At 33.9% G+C, this 9,268-nt stretch overlaps 1 pseudogene; it reads left to right on the plus strand.

Moving 5' to 3' along the window:
* LOC122318772 overlaps positions 1–9,007 on the plus strand; it is a 28,873-nt pseudogene extending 19,866 nt beyond the window's left edge.
* Positions 9,008–9,268: the final 261 nt, after the last annotated feature.

Genomic DNA, 9,268 nt, shown 5'->3' on the forward strand with positions numbered 1-9,268 from the left:
CAAGCACTTCCACAATTACTAGAAACAGGGACTCGTTTGAATCAAATAGTGTACAATTTACCAACCCCAATGACTTGACATACTCTAAAATAACAATAATGCAATACTACCATCAATTGCAATCAAATCAACCTTAACTATGTTTAACCACACATAGGTCTTAGTAAAATACCAGTGACGATGTTAGCTCCTGCAGTTCCTGGGGCGCCAGCATCTACGTCTCTCTGAGTGACAGTATACACTCTAATGGGTATGTGCATTTGCCGTAGTTGTTGATGTCTAAGTACGTCGGTCAGCAAATGTACAACCTCAGCTAATCCTCCATCCATTGGGAGATTCTGATCCTCTTGATTGTTATCTCTTTTAGGATTTCAAGATATTCTACCACGAGTCATGTGTCTCTTCTTGAAACACACGAGTACACGTATTAAAACCACATACTACCTTTCATATTTTAAGAAATTCAAGCCTAATGACGACTAAAATTTCAAGTCTAATATTTGGTGCATTTCCTAAGGATATGTGGATTTACTACCTAGAGACGTATTGCTCTGATACCACCCTGTGACGCCCCAAAATTTCGTTTGGGATCGGACGGACATTTGAAGCATCGACACATGCAACATAAGATTACCTGCCCCCGTTCATGACATATAAGATGTAATGTTCCTAACATGCATATAACATTATACAATATTCACAACGGATAAATTTTTTCTTTAGTAATACTATGCACCAAATTGAAAATATCTCAAATGCTTAAAACATACTTCATATATAAAGACCCATTGAACAACTAAGATCACAACACTAGTCCAAAATGCTTATGATTCAAAAAGTACTGGAAATGCAACTCCATAGTACAAGTAGCAATTTACGTTAACTATTATATTAACATTGACGTCGCATCGTCGCTCAGTCAACTGTGTCTAGTTGGTCAGCTCCTGATTCTCCTTCAGGTCCTGTAACAAGATCTATCATTCAGGGGGGATGGTAGTTGAGACTACTACAATGAGATTTGATTACAAATCTCAGTAAGTTAGTAAAAAAATTTTCACACAGGCTAATGATGCATGGATGACAGTAAAAGCATGAATACATAATCAATTTCATAAGTAATTAAAGCATAACTTGACGTTCAATATAGCATAACTGACATAACTTAAATTGAAACGTGAACTGAACTTGACTTGACATGAAATTGATCTGAAACTTAACTTAACATGAACTTTGTAACAGCCTGCTAGAAATTTAACGGTGAAATTTCTATTGGCTTTAGGAATCTCGTGAAGACCCGATAAGTTTTCACTAATCTATTAATCGTATAGCTGATGTTATTACTCACTGTGGTATCAGAAGTATGTTTTTGATTATTGGAGATAGTTAGAAAGTTTTAATAGGACACATGGAAAGATTTTAACCACCTTACTCTTCCAAGTATACTCTCCACTTTTGAAAAATAACCTAAACTGATTTTGTGGATATTATTGGATAAAAAATATATATATATATATCTTGAACTAATTTTCGTGAATATTATTGGGTAAAAATATCTTGAGCTGATTTTTATAGATATTATTAGATAAAAATATCTTAAGTTGATTTTTGTAGATATTATTGGATAGAAATATCTTGAGATGATCTTTTATAGATATTTTGGATAGGAAAAACCTACACTCAACTCTCAACTCCAGCCTTATCATCTTCCATATCTCATCCATAAGTATCTTCAGCCACCACCTACGAACTTATCTTCATTTACACGTTCCTTTAAAAGAATATCAAACACTCTCTCTCGGACAGCTTTTAGGAGTTCTTTTGCACGCCCATTTCGAAATTTTTGTAAGTGTTTTATCATAAAGTTTCCTTCATATAAGTTGTTCCTTTTTTAGTCTAGTTTACGTGGATATCTTATTTGTCCCATTTGAAGATCATTTGGTCAGTAAAATATTATGTAAACTATAGAAAGGTATTTTGGGAGATAAACTGGAGAATATGTTATAGTTTGGAGTTTTTGACCAAGCTAATGCATAGATATTGGTCCGAAATTTTTATGAAGTATTTTTAACATGTATATATGACTATTGGTTGAGGATTTTTTCATGATTAAAGGTTTTGATGAAAGATTTTCTTAGATTTATAAACTTAGAAATTGGAAGAGGAAAAACAGTTTCTGTTTTGAGAAAGTTTAACTCTTTGGTGGTCTAAACCTATTCCAATGACTTTGATAATTTTATTGGAGGATCCTAAGCATCTTATATATATGTTATATTATTATTTTAAAGATATTTGATGTTAGTTTCAAAGATATGAAATTTTATGCAAAGAGATATTCATATAAGCCAAAGTGTGGATGTTTTTGGCTAAATTTATATTTTGATTAATTTCTAACCATGTGATCTTGAATTAGAAGCTTATATATGTTTTAGGACATCTTTTTAAACCATGTGATAGTTTGGTTTGAAGATCACATATTTATAAGTCATAGATCAAAAGGTTGATCAAAACAAGTTGGAAATAAAAATCAATAGAAATATCATATGAGAATTTTGGCCCTATGGAGTTTTAATAGTTGTAATTGGTTTTAAATTTTTTTAAATTGATATTTGAATTGAGGATGAAATTTACATGATGCATGTAAATTTTGGTGACTTTTGGAGTTAGTATGCAAAATCCTTAAGTTATGGGTAAAACGGTCATTTTCTTACATGCAGAGAGTAAAATGAAAATTTTACTCTTTAAGTTAGTATTTTTCATATTTCAATTTATTAGTGATTTAGTGCTAACTTTTAGAATAACTAATTACAGTTCCTCGTGATAGCGCTTAAGGTTTTATAAGAAACGCGGAGATCGAGGTAAGTTAACTTTTAACTTACTAACAGTCTACTATGTATGTGTGCTAAGTAAAGGAACTACAGTGTATATATATGTGTGTGTTATCATATATGTCATGCCATGCCAAGTTATCACATAATTGTCTGTTACATAATATATTCTGTCATATATATGAAAACTGTTACATAATATATTCTGTTATGTATTACTATACATTACAAGTACGTCATGTTAAGTATGTCATTTATTACATGTATGTCAAGTCATGTAATATTCACTGTTGCAAGTATGTCATATTAAATATGTTGTCTATTATATGTCATGTTACGAAATGTTTCTATCTCAAGTTGGTCATATATTTCAAGTTATGTTCAAGTCCCGTTATGTTACTTCAGGGTTTCAGTCATTTCGTATTCCAGTCATGTTTCATTTTGAGTTACATTCAGTTTTGTGGGGTCCACAACAACTGTGGCACACAAAGTATAGGGTCACAACAATTGTGACGCATACACTACGTGAGACACAACAATTATGACACGTAAAATACATGGGGCCACAACAACTGTGGAGTATGTATTTAACTGTATTGTGACACGTAGAATACATGGGGCCACAACAACTGTGGAGTATGTATTTTTCATGTTAAGTCAAGTTTCAGATCAAGTTCATGTCAAGTCAAGTTCAGTTCACGTTTCAATTTAAGTTATGTCAATTATGCTATATTGTACGTCAAGTTATGCTTCAATTACTTATGAATTTGATTATGCATTCATGCTTTTACTGTCATCCATGCATCATTAGCCTGTGTGGAAGTTTGTTTTGTTAACTTACTGAGATTTGTAATCAAATCTCACTGTGGTAGTCCCAACTACCATTCTCCCGAATGGTAGATCTTGTTACAAGATCTGAAAGAGGATCAGGAGCTGACCAACTAGACACAGTCGACTGAACGACGGTGCGTCGTTAATGTTAATATAGTAGTTAAATTACTACTTGTACAATGGAGTTGCATATCCAGTACTTTTTGGATCATAACTATTTTGGACTAGTACTGTGATCTTAGTTATTCAATGGATATTTATATATGAAGTATGTTTTAAGTATTCGGGATATTTTCAGTTTGGTGCATAGTATTACTAAAGAAAAATTTTATCCGCTGCGAATATTGCATAATGTTAGATACATGTTAGGAATATTGCATCTTATATGTCATGAACAGAGGCAGGTAACCTTGTATTGCATGTCTCGACGCTTCAAATGTCCATCCAATCCCAAATGGAATTTGGGGGCGTCACAAACTTGCTCTGAAACTTGACTTAACATGAACGTAATCTGAAACTTATTCTTTAACTGTTTAAATACATACTCCACGGTTGTTGTGGCCCCATGTGTTCTACGCGTCACAATGCAGTTAAATACATACTCTACAATTGTTATGGCCCCATGTATTTTACGTGTCACAATGCAGTTAAATACATACTCCACAGTTGTTGTGGTCTCATGTATTCTACGTGTCACAATTGCTGTGTCTCACGTAGTGTATGCGTCACAATTGTTGTTATCCCATACTTCGTGTGCCACAGTTGTTGTAGATCCCACGAAACTGAATGTAACTCAAGATGAAACGTGACTGGAATATGAAAGGATAGAAGGTCTGACGTAACATAACGTGACTTGAACATAACTTGAAAAACATGACCAACTTGAGATAGGGTTATATCGTGACATGACTTAAACACGTAACATACAATATTTCATATCATGATATCACATGTAACGGAAACATACTTAACATGAAATGCTTGCAACAGTGAACATGACATGACATATATGATAACACACATACATATATTGTAGTTCCTTTACTTAGCACACATGCACAGTAGATTGCTAGTAAGTTAAAAACTAACTTACCTTGATCTCCTCGTTTCTTATAAAAGCTCAAGCGCGATCACGGGGAATTGTAATTAGTGATTCTAAAAGTTAGAACTAAATCATTAATAATTTAAAATATAGAAAAATACTAACTTAAGAGTAAAATTTCCATTTTACCCTCTACGTATAAGAAAATAACCATTTTACCCCTAACTTAAGGGTTTTGCATTCTAACTCCAAAAGTCACCAAAATTTACATGCCTCATGTAAATTTTATCTTAAACTCAAATATCAATTTAGAAAAATTTAAAACTAATCACAACTATTAAAATTCCATAGGGCCGAAATTTTCATATACTATTTCCTTTGATTTTTATTTCTAACTTATTTTGATCAACCTTTTGATCTATGAATTATAAAGACGTGATCTTCAAACCAAACCATCATATGATTTAAAAAGATGTCCTAAAACATATATAAGCTTTTAATTCAAGATCACATGGTTAAAAATTAACCAAAATATAAATTTAACCAAAAACATCCACACTTTTGCCTATCCGAATATCTCTTTGCATAAAATTTCATATCTTTGAAACTAATATCAAATATTTTCAAAATAATATTATAACATGTATATAAGAGGATTAGGATCATTCAATAAAATTATCAAAACCATTGGAATAGGTTTAAACCACCAAAGATTTAAACTTTCTCAAAACAGAAACTGTTTTTTCCTCTTCCAGTTTCTAAGTTTCTAGATTTAAGAAAATATTTCATCAAAATCTTTAATCATGCAACAATCCTCAACCAATAATCATATACACATGTTAACAATACTCCATAAAAATTTCGGACCAATATCTATGCATTAACTTGGTCAAAAACTCAAAACTATAACATATTCTCTAGTTTATCTCCCAGAATGACATTTCTAGAGTTTAAACAATATTTTATTGACCAAACGATCTTCAAATAGAACAAATAAGATATCTACGTAAACTAAACTAAAAAATGAACAACTTGTATGAAGGAGACTTTATGATAAAACACTTACAAAAGTTTCGAAATGGGCGTGAAAAAGAATACTTAAAAGTTGTCCGAGAGGGTTTGGTGTTTTTTCAATTAAAGGTGTAAAGGAAGAAAATTTCGTGTGGAATGGCTGGAGGTATTTATGGACAAAATATGAGAGAAGATGAGGCTGGAGTGAGAGTTGAGTATAGGTCTCTCTTACCCGGAGTGAGAGTTGAGTGTAGGTCTCTCTTACCTAATAATATATACGAAAATCAGCTTAAGCTATTTTCTAAAAGTGGAGAGTAGACTTGGAAGAGTGAGGTGGCTAAGATCTTTCCATGTGTCCAATTAAAACTTTTCTAACTATTTCCAATAATAAAAAACACACTTCTGATACTATAGTGAGTAATAACACTAACTATGTAGTTAGACTAAAACCTATACGATTAATAGATTCGTGAAAGCTTATGGAGACTTCACAAGATTCCTAAAACCAATAGAAATTTCATGAGTTTGAATGTCGGATCAAGTGGTCAAATACCTTGAAGATAAATATTGTGTGTATGGTTATTTGTTTCTCGATATGGTTACTAAACTAAATTAGCATGTGCATGGGGTCAAACTTGAACCTAAGGCTCCCAAATGCTATGGTATAAAAACACCCCTAAGGACTTAAAATACTTTTTAAGATGCTACAATGCTTAAACATTCCAAAACACTTGTTGTAAGCACTTACCAAATGAACCCTAAGCTTCTGTAGCTCGTGAAATAGGCCTTTTCATGTATGTATAGAGGCAGTGTTTCAACTTCCATCACATTTACATGAGTTCTTGAGAGGTCCCAACATTGTTGGCAACTGAGCATGAAGGACCTCTTTATATCGGAATATGGTCTTTCTCTGAGTTAATTACTTGGATGTACTCGTCATCAAGATGCTTCAGATGTTCAAATTGTAGTGCGATTGAAAAATTGAATTTTTTATGTCACGGGTGAATCAAGGACTTACTGTCTATGGGAATAAAGGCAGCATTTATCAGCACGCAGAAGTTTTTGTTTTTGTGTTTTAAGTTTATATGATATACGCCATGATGTGGACTGTGTTTAGTCCTGATGCACCTCTTCTTTGCTGCAGTTATATTCAACAACTGAGAGAAGGTGTGCACAATTTCTTTGTGATGTTCATTGAGGTGCTTCGGTATAGACCCCCCAGTCATGATTGGGAGCTTGAACCTGGCATCACGTGTGGTGACTACCTCTTAGGCATGCTGCAGGTTAGATACTTCACAAGAGTCAACTTTTAACACTCCCAAATAGCACCAAGTCTAAAGATAGAAGTTCAGTTTTGTTGTGTTAGCTGATAAAGTGCCGTTACTTTTATGTCCTTTTAAACTTAACATACTTATTAAATTTCATATGGGGAACAAGGTCAGTGTTGTATGCTAATGACTGTGAATCTGTTTCAGTCACGGTACAAGAAGTGACACCTAGATCTGTGGGTGCACTTATAGCACTTTATGAGCGAGCAGTTGGGAGATATGCCTCACTTGTCAACATCAATGCATACCATCAACCTGGTAAATATACGTCTTTTTGCCTATATAGAAGCTTTCGGTCTGGGAGTGAGCATTGGAAGGTTGTTGTGGGTGTGTCATGCCTTGGGCACTTACATAGATTATCTGGGAGTTAATATATGCACATTGATCGCTTAACCTGTTTGGTGTTGCTCTTTCTTATCTCTCTTTGTATCGTCTTGCTTTTAGTTGCCATCTCAGGTATTTTCTTCTTAGCCCTTGGTGCTACTCTTGCGCATGTCCCATGTACTCAGGCTTCACCTAGTCTTTTATTCATATTAATAAAATTCTTATCATGTATATAAAAAAATGCTATCTCAGGGGTGGAAGCTGGGAAAAAAGCAGCAGGAGAAATAATAGCCATTCAGAAGCGTGTTTTGGCAGTACTCAATGAGGCCAGGTACAATGTTAATTCTTCATGCAATCTAGGTCTTTATTGTTACTCCTATTTCTTTATCTTTATCTTTTCCGATATCAGGGTTGAAATTGGAAGTCCTATGTAATCCTAAATGTGTTTACTCAGCAAAATAATTTGTTATTAGCCTTGTATATATGGAGTCACCACTCTTCAAATTAGAAAGATTGCTTGAAGACAAAAGGGTCTGGAGCAAAAAGACCTAGATGAAACAGTAGCAAAAATACCAAAATTTTTTATTTTTAGCAATCCCTTTTGGTTGAACGGTATCAATCTTTTGAGGGCAAAAAGTATAATGTGAGGATGGTACTCTTAGGCCCATGCTGCTGTATGTTGGGCATTTATGAAAGTATTAAAGTGTTACAAGTTACAAGCTTACAATCAAAACCCTGGAGTCCTGGTGTGGCTCTAAAATGTTATGTTGATTCCAAATAAAACCTGGATGAAACAAAGGGACTGCATTTCCCATAAACTTGGATTCTAACCATTTGAGTGTTGACTCTCTTTTCATTTTACTTGTGAATATATGACTGATGAAAGTGGCATAGTTTGGAGATTTGTTACTGATTACCATCAACATGTTTCTCTGTTTCCAGTTGCAAAGTGCCTGTGGAACCGCTGACTCTGGATGAAGTAACTGAACGTTACAAGTAACTGAACGTTACCATGCTCCCGAAGATGTAAATTTGCTACCTTGTATTCCCTTTTCAGGAAATATCTCACAAACAAATAAAGGTTTCGGTGACACATTTTCTTTGTTCATTTTTCTCAGATCGAAATGATCTACTAGATTATTACTCACATGGCTGCAAATGACAGAGCACTTATCACTGAAGGCAGTTGTGGTTGGCCACGGAGCATCAAAGTTTTCCTTGGGGAGTGCAATGCTGATGAGTTGTAAGCTTAACTCACGAATGAAAAACAATGTTAAATATATTATATTTATGTTCGAATATCCCAACTTTACTGTATTTTTGTTATTGTTGTATTGCACCACTTCCTTGTGATTTGAGATGTAATACTGAGCTAAATGGACACCAGCCTGGTTCAACATGTAAGAATTTTGGCTTTAGTGGACTCTAGTTGTGGAAATCTTGCCGATTCCAACTTCTTGCACTCATTGTAACAGGGCCAATGGTCCACGCTTATGCTGGCCTATCATTTTCTTGTGTGGGCCAAGAATATCGGACTCTTGAGCCAGAGCATGCTGAACTAGTAGATCAAATTGCGGAACATTATTTAAAGAACACAACCACTTCAATAAAAGTGACTGTCAATCTTTAGCTGTTCTGTTCTGATCCGTGTATTTTCTCTCTTTACCCCTGCTTGTTTTATAGCTTGACAATTACTTAGCTGAGTTACCGTGGTCCGTGGTTGACTGCATGCGACAAATCTGCCGGCCAATTCGAAAATGTGAACGTTTTTCTTTCGTTTGCCCTTCGGTTTCGAACTCACCATCAAAGGCCTTTTTTAATTTTAATTTTTTTTATTTATTATTTTTTTATACAAGTATTTTGTTATAATCTAAAGATTCTAAATTATAATATTTCAGTATTTATGA

This window comes from Carya illinoinensis, chromosome 8 (assembly GCF_018687715.1).
Source record: "Carya illinoinensis cultivar Pawnee chromosome 8, C.illinoinensisPawnee_v1, whole genome shotgun sequence".
Classification (NCBI taxonomy): domain Eukaryota; kingdom Viridiplantae; phylum Streptophyta; class Magnoliopsida; order Fagales; family Juglandaceae; genus Carya; species Carya illinoinensis.